This window comes from Coregonus lavaretus, assembly GCF_964263955.1.
Source record: "Coregonus lavaretus genome assembly, chromosome: 27".
NCBI lineage: Eukaryota > Metazoa > Chordata > Actinopteri > Salmoniformes > Salmonidae > Coregonus > Coregonus lavaretus.
This window is the reverse complement of record NC_140014.1, coordinates 102,694-121,697: the sequence shown is the minus strand read 5'-3', so window position 1 is coordinate 121,697 and position 19,004 is coordinate 102,694. Positions and strand designations below refer to the sequence as shown.

The 19,004-nt window shown below is 38.8% G+C and overlaps 1 long non-coding RNA gene across 4 annotated transcripts; it reads right to left on the bottom strand.

Annotated features, from left to right (window-relative positions):
* Positions 1 to 10,911: 10,911 nt before the first annotated feature.
* Positions 10,912 to 14,564, bottom strand: LOC311102337. 4 transcript variants are annotated; one of them, XR_014609994.1, is made up of 4 exons: positions 14,432 to 14,564; positions 13,735 to 13,977; positions 12,884 to 12,979; positions 10,912 to 11,966 (listed from the first exon to the last, which is right to left on the bottom strand). It is a non-coding gene; the product is annotated as an uncharacterized lncRNA (long non-coding RNA). The 4 variants fall into 4 exon arrangements; XR_014609995.1 differs by lacking the exon at positions 13,735 to 13,977; XR_014609996.1 differs by lacking the exon at positions 14,432 to 14,564 and having other exon boundaries at positions 13,735 to 14,066.
* Between the last annotated feature and the right edge of the window lie 4,440 nt (positions 14,565 to 19,004).

Below are 19,004 nucleotides of genomic sequence, written 5' to 3'. Positions count from 1 at the left end.
AGGGGGGGGCTATGTAACGACCCTGTATTGTGTTCTGTGTTCATGGATGTGTTATCGTTCTCATGGGTACTAGCAGGGGTTAAATATGCCAGGACAGATGGAAAGGTTGGGGGGGTATGATGGGTAATCCCGCTGGGTTTTGGAATGATTAAATAGGGGTTACGGTCTCATCTCTCTCTCTTCTGTTCGGGACCCTTGATTTGACATGTTCTATTTGTGTATGTTCAAGGTTTAGCGGCGTGGGTTGTGGCCTGAACAATAACCCATTCAGGAATAAACCTGTGTTCTGCCTGTACACCTGGTGCCCGTCTCTCTGTTACTTTATGACCCAGCCGGGGGTCATTACAATACATTACAAAGATGCGCTCACATATTTTATTTTGTAGTATTTGCGTGCACTTCCTCTTCAGGCAGCAGACCGGAGCCGAGGAGAAGAGCAGGAGACCGGAGGGTAACACTCAGCTCTGCACAAATGAGTTGTGAATGTAAGTAGTCAACATAAAACTTGCTTGAATGTTTGTATGTTTGTTTCTGGAGGTTCAACGTGTTTGTAAGACGGACAAAGTGAGTCACGTTAGCAATGTTAGCAAGCTAACATGCAAAGTCATCCCTCCAGTTAGCTAGCTGTATAGGCTACATGGCTAGGCTAATGTAGTTGTAAAAAACTGGTTGAGCCCAACGTGCAGCGGTGGATAGTAAGGTATCATGTACTGCTCAATAAAAACTCAAAATCTGTGCTGGAGCTGTGTCAGTGTTGTGAGTGAAAGCAGAAGCTAACTCCATGTGTTGTGACTTAGGCTAACTGAAAGCTATTCTCTGCAAGTTGAATTAGCTGGTTACTTTTTTTGTATTAATATTTTTGTTATTGCTACGATAAGAATTTATGGATGCTACCAGCCCAACGTTACCTAACTTTGACTTATTTGTGTAATAAAATGTTTTGAATAGTCTAACAGGCATTTTACACATCTACTTTGTTTTAATCAATGTTGGTGTAGCTATATTGTTGTACACTTTTAGTATGAGGAATATGACTGCAGTTTTTGATAGTTCTGATGGAGGTTTAAACTTCATGTTAGGTGTCCTGTAAAATAATATTTTTTTGTGTGTTTTCAGGTTGCTGCAACAAATATGACTTGGCACTGTAAGTTGTGTTCAGCTTCTTTTACCACTAGAAAATATTTATTTAAACACTGCAGACTGCAGCACAGCCACTTTTCAAAAATGAGCCCGCTCCCATGCCTCCATGATGATTGCATGTGCACATTTCAGACACTTAGTGCACTGAGTACTCATCTGTCAAGATATCATACTCAAGAACATAACAGCAATGCAAAGGACATTCAGGAACTTGTGAATTTCAAGTGTCCTTTATGCACATTTCAGAAACCTTTTTCTGAGTCTGTACTCCTCAGTCACATAAGAACACACTTAAAAAAGCATGAGACAGTGGTATGCCCATACAAAGGTTGTAACTATAGCACAAATGTATACGCTTCTTTTAATTCCCATAAAAGTAGAGTGCATCAAGCGAGTCTTGCGTCAGACTTTGGTATTGACATTGTCTATGAACATACTCAGAATCTCCAAGCCACCAACTCTAACGTCACTATTGATGTGGATGAAGAGTGTCCAGTTCAGAGCACAGAAATGCAGGATGATGAGCAGTGTGATACTTCAAAACTAAAAAATCAGCTCAAACTTAATGCAGCATCTTTATTTCTAAAGATGCAGGCTATCCTTCATGTGTCAAACACAGCTTCACAAGAAATAGTTGATCACTTGAATCAGATCTTCTCTTTATCTCAGCCATTGATCAAGGATGCAATTAATGATATATTGCAGAGACATGGTCACAATATCACAGATTCCACACTCAATGAAGTTGTCAGTGCTGTCATGGACTCTAATGTTGTATTTAGTGCAACCTCCAAAGGTGCAGAGTTGTCCTCTTATAAGCAAAGGAAGACATTTATAGAGCACAACTATCCATTGGTAATGCCAGTAGAGTACCATTTAGAAGCACCTGGTCATACCATCATTTATATTCCAATCCTTCAAATGATTCAGGAGCTGTTTAAAAACACAGATATCCTGAGCAAGATCAGAGAACCAAGCACTGAGCCTGGTTATTATGTGTCATATCGTGATGGCTCTCGTTTCCAGGAAAATGAGTTACTCTCAACAGAAGATCTACACCTGGCAATACAGATATATATTGACGATCTTGAAATCACTAACCCTCTCGGCACATCAGTCACTTGAGCACTTCCACCCTATCACAGGTTTTCCTCCAGATCTACTACACAATCTTTTGGAAGGAATCGTTCCAGTTGAACTTGCACTTTGCATTAGAGAAATGATTCGGCTTAAGCACTTCACTTTAGAGTGTTTGAACCAAAGGATCACATCATTCCCATATCAGCACACTGATAAAGTAAATAAACCTCATCCAGTTCCCAAAACATTCATGACCCGGAAAACAATTGGAGGCAACAGGCATGAAAATGCCACGCTGCTCAGACTACTTCCGTTACTTGTAGGCAGTAAAGTACCAGAGGGTAATGTTGCATGGGAGGTTTTGATGGACTTGAAAGAGTTGATGGAATTAGCATTGTGCCCATCATTTTCTGATGAAACATTGGACTAATTTGTTTGCAAAATCAGTGACCACAGACAGATCCTACAAGAGGCTTTCCCTGAGTTTAGGCTTCGTCCTAAACATCACTATGTGGAGCATTACCCCACCTTAGTTAAGTGCTTTGGGCCCCTGGTGCATGTTTGGACCATGCGATTTGAAGCTAAACATCGCTTATTCAAGAGAGTGGTGCATGACGCTCAAAACTTCAAAAATTTCTTGAAGACACTGGCAATCAGACACCAACACATGATGGCATATCACCTTGGTTCACCATAGTTTTTCAAACCAAAAACGTAAACATCCAGGGTTGACTCTGTTTTGGTTTCAGCTCTACCAGAAGTAGCTCAGGCTCACATTAGAGGACAAACAACTAGTGACACTGTCTATCGTACATCAAAGGTGACCATTGATGGCACAGACTATACCAGTGGCATGTTTGTGTCAGTTGGAATCAGTGGCGGACTGTCAAAATTTTGCAGACAAACACAGATCTACCTTGTGAATCACAATGTTTATTTTATCTGTTGTGATTATGACTCCTGGTATGTAGAGCATCTTCGATCCTATGAGCTGTCAGCCATACAGGGAAGCCTGTCTATCCACCTGCAATCTGACTTCAATGATACAATCCCACTCTCTGCATACAAGATTGATGGCTTGCTGCTGTTGACTCCCAAGAGGTTCATACAAGTGAGACAAAATTAAGACCACTCTATGGTAAGTAATTCTTCATAAAATCATTAATTGTTCATTTATTGGAAAATGTGCTCAATATAATCAATCATTATATATATCAACAAACCTGCAAACAACAAACCTGCCTGATAAGTTTTGGAGACATGCAGTGTTTGTTTTGCCATACATTCATTTTTTTTTTCTTTCAAACACTGTCACTTTGGCATGGAGGTATAAAGCATTATGAATGCTGAACACGTTGGAGGTTGTCATTAATGATTATAAACATTTAGAAAGCCTTATAAATGCACTATAATGTCTGTGTGCTGATGTGTTTTTAACCTCCAAATCTCTTTATGTATTAAAGTGATGGCAGCTGAAGCCCCACAAAACATGATCCTTCATGTCATCGAGGCAGACCGTGTTAGAAAATTAAAACTCAGCTCCCGTCCAGCCTCTGTTGATGCAGTGATTGAGATTTTAAAAGAACAACTGGAATTGGACTGTGACTTCAGTTTGCAATACAAAGATCCAGACTTTGATGGAAAACTCACTTGCCTTTTTGACAACGAGGAGTTACCACAAAAAGCCTGTGTTCATATTTCAGTTAGACAGGATTCCAGTTCTCTTGCATCAACTGATACCCTTTCAGATGTGTCATCCCCAGAACGTCTGAGCAGATGGCCTCCAGGTCCTTTACAAATTCCCACATTTGCATTTGACGTTGAGCTGACACTTAGAGATGGGAATGCTGAATTTGAAAGGAATGAAAGACCTCTTCAGTTGTCAAGGGACCAAAAGCACAATATTTTAGACAAACTGGCATCTACCATATATGGTTTTAAGGCTTACCCCAGTGATAAAGAGATAGCAATGGTGGCTGAAGCTCTTGTGAGGAAACACCCCTGTTTAAAAGAAGCAGGATCTGACAATGGATGGAATGGCTGGAAGAACAGCATCAAGTTTAAAATGGGCAATTACAGGACCAAGATGAGAAGGGCTGGATGTCAGGAGGTCGCTGTAAATGCTGGGAAAAGAAGCCGAAAAAAACCTGAGAATGAACCTTCACACTCCAACATCAAAAGGCCTAAGTGTGCAGAGGTCAACTTTCTGCCTAACTTTCCTCAAGGAGAGGATCCCTCAAGTCTTAACGTTTTGAGGCAGGCTATTGTTGAGGAAGTAAAGAAGACTGAGAGAAACCTACCCCTTATTAGTAAGATGATGCAGAACACGTTGCCTTGCGACGACAGACTATTGTAATGTCCTGCCCACCGGTGAAAGAGCTAATGGACCTCTGGCCTGCTCTTCATATGCAGTCTGAGGTAAAATCATCATCAATTTAATAAATAAATTCATTTTGTAGGTTATTTTTTCTGTTTTTATCTTTGCTACTGTATGTCACATTATGTGTAATGTTGCCTAATTTAATTCATCCTAAAATAAATAATTGCTGTTACTGTCCTTTCCTCAATGGAGGTATATGCAGAGTTCCAACGGATAACTAACCAGAACCTACCTAACACTTTCTATGCCGAGCTTGATCGCCACACTCCTCGTTTGATGGCCTTATTTAGACAGAAAGCTTCCAAAACTGAAAAGACTGCAGATGCTTTGGCAAACATTTTCAAAGTCCATGATACACAGGTGATTATACATTTCACAGGTAGTCTTAGTGTAGGGTTGGGAGTTTAATGCTTCAAATAAGCTTTTGAATTCCACAATTGCACCAGTCAGCAGGTTATTAGTGGATTTATGTGCAGATATTGGCAATTAATTAATTAATTAATTAATTAATTAATTAATAATTAGTTGGGACTGTTTGTCATTGGGTTTGATAAGTAAACTTGTCACAACACTATTTTAATCTTCTTAGGAATTACATGATGTCCACACAAGGCGTACCACTGTTCTCCATGCCCTTCCTGATTATCTACTAGAGGAAGTCTCTGGATTTTTCAGAACATGTGTGGTAAATCCCAGTAAAGAGATATCAGGCCTATTGTACTGTAAATTAACAAATTCATATCTTCATTTCATTTCCAACACACTAGAATTTCTGTATATGTACCAGTGTTTCAACTACAAACCTCTGGCAAGATGTTTATAAGTGTGAAGTGTCATTTTGAGCCCATTACAGCATCAAAAAAATCAACTGCAAAGAAAATCAAGTAGCCGTCATTAGCCTCACAGTGGAACACATAAAAGTAATCTCACTTTCTCAGCAACGAGAGCACAACGCAGCAGAATGAACAGGAGTCTTTCAGACTTGTGTATTTATTGTTATTTAAATGACATCCAACTAGGGGTGGAACAGTACACAGAAGTCACGGTTCGGTTCATACCTCGGTTCAGACATCACGGTTCGGTTTGGTACAATGGAGGGGAAAGCAAAACAAAAATGCAGAAGGCACATTTTTTTATTGTGCATGTCTCAGGCTGTCCACTGAGCTAGCTGTAACAGCTTGAAGTGTATAAAGTAAGATGTAAACAGTAAACAAGAAGTACCCTGCATCATCTCCAGACTCCATCTGTAACTTGTAAACAAAATAAGACAATCAGCTAGTAGTGTGATATGGGAGACAAGCGCTGCTCTCATATGTGAATGCACAGAGCAGGGATGTTAAAAGAGCAGCTTCGGTTACACAGAGCAGTTGACAAGTTTTGGTGTTAGCTTCACACGCTAACGGCAAAGCTAACAGCTAACGGCGGAGCTAACAGCTAATACCGGAGCAAACAGCGAATCAAACGGGCCTGGAGGCCATTTGTGGTCGAGGCGAGAAGGGATACAGCTACATCCGTGTTTGGTTGTATTTGGAAGGGACTAGTTCACTTCATGTGGACTCTTCATTTGGACTGGACTGACTGACTCGACATGTAGGCGGGGCTCGGGAGCTTCAGATCTAAGGGCAGGGCTACTGATTAGGTGTCCCTAAAGAACCGCTTGTCTAACAGTAGTTCCGCATTACATTCATTAATTTGCACTCAAGTTTTATTTATTTTTATACTGTGTATTCTCCGTGTAAATTCATGTACCGTACCGAGACGCCCGTACCATTTCGGTTCAATACAAATACATATACCGTTCCACCCCTACATCCAACTGTAATCAAAATTGCCACAGCCATAGTTTCAGTAAATGTGATTAGTATATGTTCTCCCTTTCATTTTTTAAAGGATGATATGGATGAGCCAGACCTGTGGGATGCATCAGTGGTCCTCCTTACAACAGTCAGTGATGATGCCACAAGCCCAGTTCACTACCACCCAGTGAGAGTCTCTGTCGTCCTAGAGGGTGATGTGGTTGTCAATCTCCCCAGGCTTGCTGATGCCTTCCTGGTAATGTTCGGCCTGATTTATGCACTACATCTCAGCTATCCCAATGGACTGACAAACACTTTTGAGTTCACACAGAAAATCTTACTTGGTCTTGATGACTCTAAACTGTCACCCAAGCTGCGGACTCTTAAAAATTAGCTGATGTTGTATGTGTAACTGAAGATCTAAAAAGGAGTGGTGGATTCTGATGGCTCACTCTGTTAGAGCATAGTCCACAATGAGAATATGTCATGTCAGGTCCATGTTGAATACTGTTCAACTATTTATGTTAAAGTTGCTGCTCTACTCAACTGGTTTTCAGCCAAATGGCACAAAGTACACACTGTCTTTGTACGTTTTAATGTACATTTTATTGTTATTAAACTGAAAATCAGGGTTGAATTAAGTGTTTATATATGGATTATATTTTTATTCATAATTCAAATTGAAAGGCCAAAGAGAAAACGAAGCGAGATCAAATAAAAAATATTATTATTTTACTACACTACTAGGAAAAATCATGCCATAATTAAATTTAAAAAGTCAAATTTAAAATGCAAAGCTTCAACTGTCAGCTGGAAGTCGTTTCAGACCCTCCCACCAGCCGTTGGGCCATGCCTCCTCATTTAAATTGACACCTATCACTTCTAAATGAAAAGCTTAAATCAAAATGTAAAAGGTGAATCTGAAAATGTCAATGTCAAATGTAAAACGTAAAATTCAAAAGATAAAATGTCAAATTGAAAATTATAAAGGGGAAAGGCTAAAATAAAACAATTATATTTTAGATTTGAATTGAAGTATTTCCATTTTAAGCTTTTACATCATACATTTAATTATGGCATGATTTTTCCTAGTAGCGTAGTAAAATAATACTATTAATTTGATCTTGCTTCGTTTTCTCTTTGGACTTTCAATTTGAATTATGAATAAATATATCCTCCATATTTATACACTATGGCATTTTGTTTTTAAAATGTGTACTATATAGCTTTGGGAAGTACATTTTTATCAGAAAGGAAAGCTCTTCATTGATACATTTTCATAAATAAATAAACTGTCCTCAAAGTTTCAGGCTACTTTACTTTAGTAAAGTAGCCACCTTTCTAGTTGGAAACAGTGTTATAGGGACTTTATTTTCTTCTTTGGATGGGATGTTTATTCAGTTATGGAAATGGATAAAATAATTGTTATTGTCTTATTAATATATAATTAATTTTGCTTTTCGAGTTTGAATTAATTTTCTAAAACTATACAGTGCACCCTGAAGTTGCTAGATTTGAACCAGATAGCCAAAGGAAGGCTAAACACTGCCTTTGTACATGTTAATGTACCGTTTTGAAATTTTAACAGTTTTAGTTTTGAAGAATTTACAAGCAATTTGTTTATACATTGCTGCACTGCAAGTTTACAACCAGATGGCCAAAAGTGTGCCTTTGTAATTGTTTATTTAATTCTCTTTTTAATTCTTAATTATTTGTATTACTATTATTGTTATATTACTATTATTATTAAATAGATTGTTTCATTTTGTGCTAAAAGGCACAGGTGTGGGCAAATAATATTTCTAAACAAATGTTTGGTCACCACCCAAGACTTGCTGATGCCCTCCTGGTAATGTTGTATTAACAGTTTATAAGCTATTTGTGATATAATGATATTTTCTTAATGTAATTTTAGCTTTTCTGAGTTTGAATATGTTCTACTATTACATAGTTCATCTTAAAGTATAAACAAAATGCCCAGAAGTCGACTTGTTAATTGTTATTTTTTATTTATGTTTTTTTATTTAATATTTTTTTGCTAAAAGACTGGGCAAGAAAAGTTTATACTAAACATATGAATAGATTATGTTTTTTTGTTTGACCTTTAAGTCAAGAGTACTTATTATTTTTAAGGCAATCAGTTGCCACAAATATTTTAAGTTTGGTGGTAAATGATTTTGAGTTGTAACAAGTCTATGTTTTTGAGTTATGGGTAATCAGAAGATTGATTGAAAAAACGAATAAATGTTAAGTTAACTCAGGATATTTATGTTTCATTTTCATGCTTGAAATTATTAAGTTCTCTTGAGATATTGCAATGAGAAAGATGAATAAATATTCTGAGTAGCATAAACTGAAAATGTTTGAGTTGGCTTAATCAGTAAATTTAATTGAATTATAATTTAAAATTACATTTAACATGAACTCCAAATATATAAGCAATGATATACTCAAATGTTTGAGTTTATGAACTCAAAAAAACTGTGGCAACTGATTGCCTCACTTTCTTAAAGTTCTGCTTACTTATTCGGGTTTACAGTGTATATGTCTGTGCTATGTGCAGGCAGCTAGTATAATTATTGTTTGTGAAGTAAGTATGGTGATTATTATTAAGGTTCTGGTCGTCCTGAGATACCAACAAGTAGGCTATACAATATCAAGACATATATGTATTTTTCTATTAGTGTATTTGAGTTTGTTCTGTCATTTCTGGATGATTAAATTGAAATTGCATCCAACTTTATATGGCTTGTTTTAGATATAGTGATATTTGAGAATTGATTTCATTTCAAATAACTGAAAGTGAGAGGTTGTAATCTGAATAAAGGGGGGAAATGCCATTTATTGAACATGGTGAGACAGTCTTACACATTTCTAGAGAACCAGTTCGGATTTAAGTATAACTTTTGTATGACTGAAGCTTTTAGTGGTAGGTCCAAGCTTAAAATATTTAATCAATTCTGTCCTCTCTATTGATATTCATTTTATAAATAGGCCCGTTTAATTTTGTCTGGCTTGCTGTTCCAAATCAAATGGAATATTTATTTTTCATATAAATTAAAAAACTGTTCGCTAGGTGTAGGCAAGACCGTCAACTGGGATAATACTATAGAGTTAATCAGTGTGATGTGAGGCTTCTTGTTTGCACGGGCAATGTCTCCGGCCAACACCAGGATCTCAGCAGTCAGGCACTCGAGCACGGCAGCCAGGTAGACTGGTGCGACAGCGCCCACACGCTCGGCATAGTTGCCTTTGCGCATCAGCCTGGGCATCTCGTAATCCATCTTGATTTAAATGTTCATGTAAAATGTGTTCCCAACATTGAAAGAATGTCTGTGTTTGTGTGTGATTGTTTTATTCCAGGAAGATGAAGGGGGTGATGTCCTGCAGGACCTAGCAAAACATGTAAGGAAAATCGTTGTGTACTAACCTGGGATATTTACGTTAAGGATTATGTTTACCAATAGATGACAGTTTTGACTCAATACGGGGTTTGCTTTCCGCTATCGGTAGCCGTTCAAATGTCTGACATATAACCGTGCTCGAGAAAGCCACAGGTAGCGTAATGTATTTCAGCAGATTTCGTGCGTTTCTGTGTGAAAAGACACGAATTTATGTGCTACTTAATTCGTGCGAAAAGACACCAATTTAACCAGTAGGCTACACACAACAACCATAAACGGATAGCCTATTTTTCTTTATTTTCTTTATTATAGTTGTGAATATACAGAAATGTTGTCTTTATTTAATAATGTTTCAAACATTGTAGTTGTATGCCTATGTACTGTTTGAGATTTTCTGAACATCATTTATGAGAAAATACACACATTTACACTGTAAACCCTAATAAGTTCACATAACTCAAAAATTATTTTGTAACAGATTACACAAAAATATTTTAGTGATGTTTTTAAATGTTTTAAGTTTACATAAAATAAAAATTACATTTACAGTTGCCTTAAATTATAATAATAATAATAATAATAATAATAATATGCCATTTAGCAGACGCTTTTATCCAAAGCGACTTACAGTCATGCGTGCATACATTTTTTTTTGTGTATGGGTGGTCCCGGGGATCGAACCCACTACCTTGGCGTTACAAACGCCATGCTCTACCAGCTGAGCTACAGATGACCACAATTTATCTTATAAATATTGATATTCCTCAACTTATAATTAGGGAGTAATTCACTCAAAATTTTCATTATTTTTCAACTCATATAATGTGGCAAATACACTCAACATTTTCAATATTTTTCAACTCATATAATGTGGGAAATACACTCAAAACGTTCAATATTCTTCAACTCATAAATGTGGGAAATACACTCAAAATATTAAATATTCTTCAACTCATATAATGTGTGAAATACACTCAAAATTTTCAATATTCTTCAACTCATAATGTGGGACATGCAATCAAAATTAATTCTAAACTGAAATACTGATGTCGGTCCATTACACAATTATAATTAGCGAATAATGTTAGAAAACATGAAAGTGACACCAGAGTGACAATTTAACTTTTTTTTTATTCAACACAATGTGCTTTTAAAAAGGCACGAATCAAAAGGAGCTCAGTCAAAACAAAGTGCTTGTCATAAATTAAAACAAAAAAGGAAAAGGAAATGACTCCATAAAAACAAAATGTGTTTTAAAGTACATTAAGTGTTAATAGTTCCATATTCTGATAGTGGTCATTGCTACAGAGGGTAGATTCAGTATTTTGGGTCTCCATATCACACTATTCAGTAAACATTATGATAAAAACTCACAAAGGCTTCATGATAAAATTCAATAAGATTCTAATTATAATCCATCCTCAACAGCAATGACAACTATTAGAATGTGGAGCCATTTAAAACGTTTTGGCACTTACTGTACCTTGAAGGCTGCAACTCACTTTTTTTAAATAAAACATTCAAATAAAAGTACTGGTTTCTACTGTGCCGTACTTCAACTGGCAACATCAAGGTAAGCATTAGGTCACACAACATTAAACATGTATAGTGCATGAATTCAACAGTCGTTTCCCACAAGTACAGTACAAAAACTTGGGCTTGGCAATACGTCAATGTTGTGATATTTATCTATTAACAATCAATGTATTAAATCTGAGGTAGAAGAGGCAAACAGTGTAACATATTAAACATGAGGTAGAAGAGGCAAATTAATACATTTGTAAAGAGGGGAAAAAAACTAAAAACATCCTCAATACTCAGCTCAACAAATAGTCCATTCTGAGTGATTCACTCATTGAACAAATCATTCTTCAGTGTCAGTAGACATCCTTTCAGTGGTTTGTTGTCCTCAAGACACATCACAACTTTTTGGATAAATGTGAATGTAAGCTCAAGATTCTTTGGGTACTGTAGGTCTAGTGCATAGACATACCCAAAGAGCAGGAGAAATGAGTCAGCCAGGTTTGTGGGACCACTCACAAGTATTTCATCTTCCACGACAATACAGATGCTCTCAGGGCTGAAGAGGGCCGCATCAGTAGTATCATCAGTGACAACTGTCAGGAGAGCCACCGGAGTGTCAGTGAGGTCTGGACCATCTGCTGACTATAAAACACAAATAATAAAAAAATGAGTTCAGCCCCTCAAGGATACAAATCATGCTAATGATGTCTAGACATTACGGTCACTTTGCACTTAGACTGCAACTAAGCTACATGTTTAAACTATTTTCTTTACACATGCTTATTATTTTATGTTAGTTTCACACCTACCTGTAAGCATACTTTTTGTTTAGTGGAATTCTTTATACTTACCTTTTCATTTATGTAATTTCTACATGTCAGTTTGCAGAATAACAACTCAAGGAAACTTCATAAACAGGTCCTGGGGGCTATTCCAGAAAGGAGGTTCAACAAACTGAGCCTAACCCTGAACTCAGAGTTGACTTACCCTGTGAAGTGAAACTGAGTTTTCAGTTACAGAACAGCTGATCTGAGTTAGGTAAGTTGACTCAGAGTACGTTAACTCGGAGTTGAGCTTGTGCCTGACGACTAGTAAAAAGCCATCATCAATGGAGCTCCGATACGGTTATTCACCATGGCAACGGGAGAAAACAGGAAGCAGACATTTTCTGGCTGCGGCTGTTATATAAATCACTGACAGAGTTTCAGATGCAGTCGTCTTTTCATTTTGAATTTAACATCACTTTATTTTATATTAGCCTTTAAGGAAGTGGTTGAATGTTGTTCAATGTCTTATTTTAGGCTATTTAGTTTTATTTAAAATCGGCTGAAAATGAACTAAAAAATTGTTTTATCTCATACTCAATGCGGCGACAAACTAGAAACACGGACTTTGAAATTACGTTGTTGGAAAAAATACAATTGGCTATACTGATGGTTTTCACATAACCTGCTTTCTGGAATGCCCCTCTGGTTCTCCTATAGTTCTTTGAGTGATGTCATGTTTAAGCTGACTGAATAGCTAAGCAAAGGGATTGATAGTGAGGCCAGTACACTTACATTACAGGTCCTGAAAAACTTGGAGGCATCTTCACGCAGGTACACAGGAAGTGCACGAAGGACGAGGGCCCGTCTCATATTTACATCACGTTGTTCCTACATGGACAAAAAATATCCATTACAATAATAATTACACAAATATCAAAAACATTCATTGTACACTAATTATAGTAAAAATGAAAATGTTAAAAGATAAGCAAGTTAGTTATTAACAAGCAAAGCATCAAAGTTGTGTGCTTATAGATCTGCTATTTCTGTTGTTGTTCTTTGTATTTAACAAATTATTAATAAAGCGTTCAAGTGATCAACTGTTGACCCCACAGTTGAGATAAAAACATTTAGAGAAATAGCAAAAGAATGACTGTGGAAACACATAAAATAAAACCAATTATTAGTGTAACCCTCTCACCAGGCTCGAATTTGACTCTCAAGATATTACCTTATTTAGAATATCTGAACAGCATGGGATATTAGGTGAGAAGGACATCTCCAATAAGAATCCCTATTGTAAACTTGCTAGGGTGAATGACAAATAGGGTATTAACTTCAGATAGAATGATTATAGACTTGGTTATTGTTATAAGGATATGCTTTCCCATGCATTAAATGAAACTGAAACAGTAAATGACTCCACCAATACAACAGACATAAGGTTCAAGATCTATATTAATCAAATGTTCAATGTATCACATCAAAAGAAATACAAATTATAAACCCCAATGATTTTTCCACAACCCCATGTCCAAATTATTTGCAAGCTTGCTTAAACCCTGGGCACGCGTTGGAGCTCATTAAAAAAATGACGACATACATAAAGTCCCGAAGTCCACCCCACATTTGTAGTTACTCACTACTTGTAGATAATGCCTCAGCAAAATATAGTAGTTCCGTGCAGGTGTCCTCACAAGATCCACCCCGAACACAGCTATCAATGCAGCCAGTACTCGGTAGCAGCAACAGACATCCGTTGGAAACCCGAACTGATCGTCACAAGCAATTCTCTCCAAGTCTTGCACGATGCTAGGCTAACCTCTAGGATGTCGAATGTCTCCACAATGCGACGGCAGCTTCAGTCTCCACTTGGTCTTTCTTAACTAAATAATAAACACTCTCTTATAGAAATAAAATCAGGATTTCCCTTAAAAAAAACTCTGTAGGTATGGTTTTGTTCTCTCTTTATCGTTTCCTTTGGTTGTTTTTCCTTCACCAACCCCACTAACGTCTCTCCTCTCTCTTCTTTCAACTTTTCCCTCCCTTTTCTTTCCCGGCAACCAGTCCACTCTCCCATTGGCCACAACTTAACAAGTTAGCTCATTGGTCAAAACTTTAACGAGATACGTGGGAAATTTAAACTTAAAAGTAAACCAACCTATTCACTTGTAAAAAAATTTTTTACATTGCTTCAAAAGAAATGCATTAATGACATTACAAATCAGGAGCTATTCGATCACCTTTTAAATCTAATACCAATGAATTATAACAAATACACTCTATACTTGGTTTTAGCTATGTATTACATTAGTAACACTATTTCATAATACATCCTACCTGAACTGTTAAAAGGATTTCGAGATGATCTCACAACCACACACTTGAGCCTAGGAAGAAATACAAACACAGGCCTGGTTAGCATCATGATAACACACTCACATTATGTTGTTTAGCATTGTTCGTTTCACGCTAGCACATACGTACACACAGCTCGATAACGTAAAATATTTACTGTGTAAGGCAGACACTTATTGAAATAAGTATACTCACAGTATGCACTTGCATTACCGGCGAACAGCAAAAACTCATGGACCTTCCTCCACCGTCAATGTCCCGGGTAAACATGCATTATGGGAAATGTAGTTCATCCAGGAAACCTGCTGATAACGTTACACCGTTGTAAGATGAAGTAACGTAACGTATGTCACATATTTAACAACTTCTAAAGTTACAATTACTTAGATTTTTAAACTATTTACAACAAATATTCACTGTGCACATTGTACAAATGTATTCCCAGTTCCACATTTAAGACTATCGAAATTCAATTTTTAAAAAACAACATTAGAGTTACTTACCAAATCAGAGGTGATGATAAGATGGCGCTTAAGAAAACGAAGGCAATAAGACTAATGATAAAAACGGAGGTGGTGGTGGTTTCAAGCGAGCAGAATAAAACTGCGCATTGCAAACAAATTAAACTGTGTTCCACATCCACACGGGCGGCCCAAACAGCCCCGCATCAAAGCAAATTCAAGACGTCTGACTCAGCTTTCCTGAGGGAGAGATGACCCACCCACCAGAACGTCATGACGTCGATAACGTCATGACACTCACTAAACTTTTTTGAGCGTTCCACACAAATTACCTATAAAATATTGAGCCCTCTTCAATTAAAGTGGCATAAATCTCAACAGAGCTCAACACTATAGTTTGGTCAACTGCATAACGACATTTGACTGTTATGACCTTATTACTTATGAGCTAGTACAACTGTTTGGGATTACAGTGCAACAACCATAAATGGATAGCCTATTTTTCTTTATTTTCTTTATTATGGCTAATTAAACGTTATGAATATACAGAAATGTTGTCTTTATTTAATAATGTTTCAAACATTGTAGATGTATGCCTATGTACTGTTTGAGATTTTCTGAACATCATTTGTGAGAAAATACACACATTTACGTGCAACTTAATTCGTGGGAAAAATTGTTTTATTAATGCTAACGCTGTTTTCTATGCTTGATTTCGATTAATACTTTGGGATACTGGTGCACTTTTGGTCAGAAAGGCCCCTTTTCCGTGTAGGCAACAGTACACGATTTTCTTCATAATGAATTTCATATTTCGTAGAGTCTAAATTACACAATTTTCTTCATTATTCATTTAATACATGTTAAAGAGGTTAATGTAAAAATAATGAAATATGTCGGCTTTCACTTATGGCACTTCCAAGGCCTTTCTATTGTGGTTATGTCAATCATATTATATAATTAGGCTATTGTAACGCGTTCAACCAGTTAGCAAGTCAGAAATGTCCGTTTCCTAGTACCGACTAGCACTTGAATGCTGTATTATGCCAACTTCACATTCTCGTGGAAAATGGGAAGTTGTAACTCCCACATGATTGTGTTCAAGTGGTTTTGAAGTCGGAACAATTCTTAAACCAATAAGATTGGCAACAACATTTTCACTATTTCTCACTTGTAATTCCTACTTGGAGGGTCATTCAAGTGAAACTTCCCAGTCGGAACTAGGTATTTCCGATAACTCTGATAGCACCCTGAACACGACATTAATATGTGTGATCGACAACAGTAGGGTCTGGGTCCCGGCGTGTCCAGTCCCCATACCCATTCCATAGGAGTGAGTGTCAGTAGTCTACTATATGTCCGTGCTATGTGAAGTAAGTATGGTGATTATTATTAAGGTTCTGGTCGTCTGAGATACCAACAAGTAAGGCTATACAACATACAATATCAATAAATATATATTTTCTCCTATTAGTGTATTTGAGTTTGTTCTGTCGTTTCTGGATGATTTAATTGAAATTGCAACCAACTTTCTATGGCTTGTTTTAGATATAGTGATATTTGAGAGATTATTTCATTTCAAATAACTGAAAGTGAGAGGTTGTAATTTGAATAAAGGGGGGAAATGCCATTACTGAACATGTGGTGATTAGAACAAAATATTTCACTCTTGACTTTGGCGAATATTATCGCGCGGCAGTGTACTAATGCCTGCCCGCAGTGGACTATTGGCATCGTTTGCCATAGCAGGCTGGCATTAGATTGGAACATAAGATTTCACTCTTGACTTCAGCGACTATTATTGCGCATAAAGGGCCGGCTGTGTACTTTTGCGCGCACAATGTGCTTTTGCCTGCGCGCAGTGTGCAGTTGCATCCGCGCAGTGTACTATTGGTCTCGTTTGCCATAGCAGGCTAGCATTAAATTATAACACAAGATTTCACTCTTGACTTTGGCGACAATTATTGCGTGTAAAGGCCGGCAGTGATCTATTGTTTTGTGCGCGCAGTTTATTATGGCGGGCGCACGCAAAGTGTATTGTTTTTTGGCGTACAGTGTGTTTTATGGGCGCGCAGTGTATTGTTTTGGGCGCGCAGTATACTGTTTTGGGTGCGCGGTCAAAAAAAAAGAGAAGCAAAGCATCCCTTCCGATAGCCGCCAGAGGAGGCCTCCTTAACGGGCCAATCGGGGTGGTGGGGAGATGGTGTCCAATCAGCAGATGCCACTGCCGGCTTTATACATTTCACATGGCCATTTCGAGGCTATACTCCGACTGTCTAAGAAGGAAGCTAGCGCCATGGCCAGAACCAAGCAAACCGCTCGCAAATCCACCCGTGGCAAAGCCTACAGGATGCAGCTCGCCGCCAAGGCTGCGCGCAGGTGACCCTCCCCGTTACAGGCCCGGCACCGTGTCTCAGAGAGATCCGACGTTACCAAAGCTCCACTGAGCTGCTCATCCGCAATGTGCCCTTCCAGCGCATGGGGAGAAAAATCGCCCTGTTCTTCAAGACCGACCTGCGCTTCCAGAGCTCCGCCGTGATGGCCCTGCAGGAGGCCAGCGAGGCTTACCTGGTCGGTCTGTTTGAGGACACCAAACTGTGTGCCATCCACGCAAAGAGGGTGCATATCGTGCCCTAGGACATCGAGCTGGCCCGCCTTATTTGCAGAGAGCGCGCGTAAATTATGAACTGATCTCCAAAATCCCACCTCAATATTTCCATCAAAAAGTCATAATTGATCTATTTATACATGGTCCTCTGTAGCTCAATTGGTAGAGCATGGCGCTTGTAACGCCAGGGTAGTGGGTTCCATCCCTGGGACCACCCATACGTAAACATGTATGCGCACATGACTGTAAATCGCTTTGGATAAAAGCATCTGCTAAATGGCATATTATTATTATATACGCGCACGTCTACATTTCCAACCACTTCGCCGGGAAAGAGCGACGCTACCGGCTACGGAAGAGACACCAACGGCCGGGTGAGTCCATTCAAAGCTACGTGGCTAATCTGAGGGATTTGGCTAGCTCTGTTAACTACGGGACACTTCAGGACGAGATCATCAGGGATCAGTTGATAGAGGGGACGTTATGTGAAAAGACATGGGAGAAACTGCTTTTGGAATCGGATAATTTACAACTAGATGGAGCTATTAAAATAGCACTCCAGGATGAAGCGGCGTTGGAATGCTCTTCAATGCTAACAGACAGCTCTGCAGCATACACTCGGCCCCCAGCCATTCTCACACAGCAGCTTCAGCCCGAGCAGGCGCACTACAACGATCACGCGCTGCGCACGCCCTCCCACGTCGATAGCTGCATGGACACAGACACCGGCATGCCCGTGCAGCAGGCACACAGACAAACCAACAGAAGTAGCTGTGGCAACTGTGGGGCTAGCTCTCACAATTCAAGGGCTTCAAACTGCCCAGCCCGTGGGAAAATATGCAAGAACTGTTCAAAATACAATCACTTTGCGAAAGTGAGTGTGTCGTTCGGCCCCTGCTACTAGCTCTAAGTTGTCGATCATCCAAGTGTCAGACTGGGTCCGAGCCCGACGGCCTCAGCAGTACAACAAAATGCCCTCATTCTGGTCGGACCCCTTGCAGGTCAGTCGACAACTGGGGCCCGCCATATTTCATGATGAGCAATGGATCACGCTGGCACGCCAGCCGCCTCAGAAAAGTCCCTGCCCCTCGAGGAACACAAAGGCACACAAAACAGACATGCAGGCCAGAGACGCCACCGGATGGACCTCCTCCACCACTACCACCCGAGCCCCAGCCTCTGTGGGCTCCCCAAGGGCCAGATCCACAAGCGGTGGCGGATGAAGAAAGGCCTATGCGGGCACGAACTCGCCCTGCTTATCTGGGGGACTACTTAACCTCTTTTCATTCTTAGGCTCCGTTAGGTGTCTTAGTCAACCTCCAGGTTAATGGACTGAACTGGCTAGTTTGGAGAGTCCATCCGTTTAAGGGTTAATGTTTATTTCTTACAGGTATCACTCTAGGTTCTTGCCCTATGGACATTTTATATATGGTACCAGTCCCTGGTTTTGGAAAGGGGGGGAAATGTTATGTATGGTACGACGTGC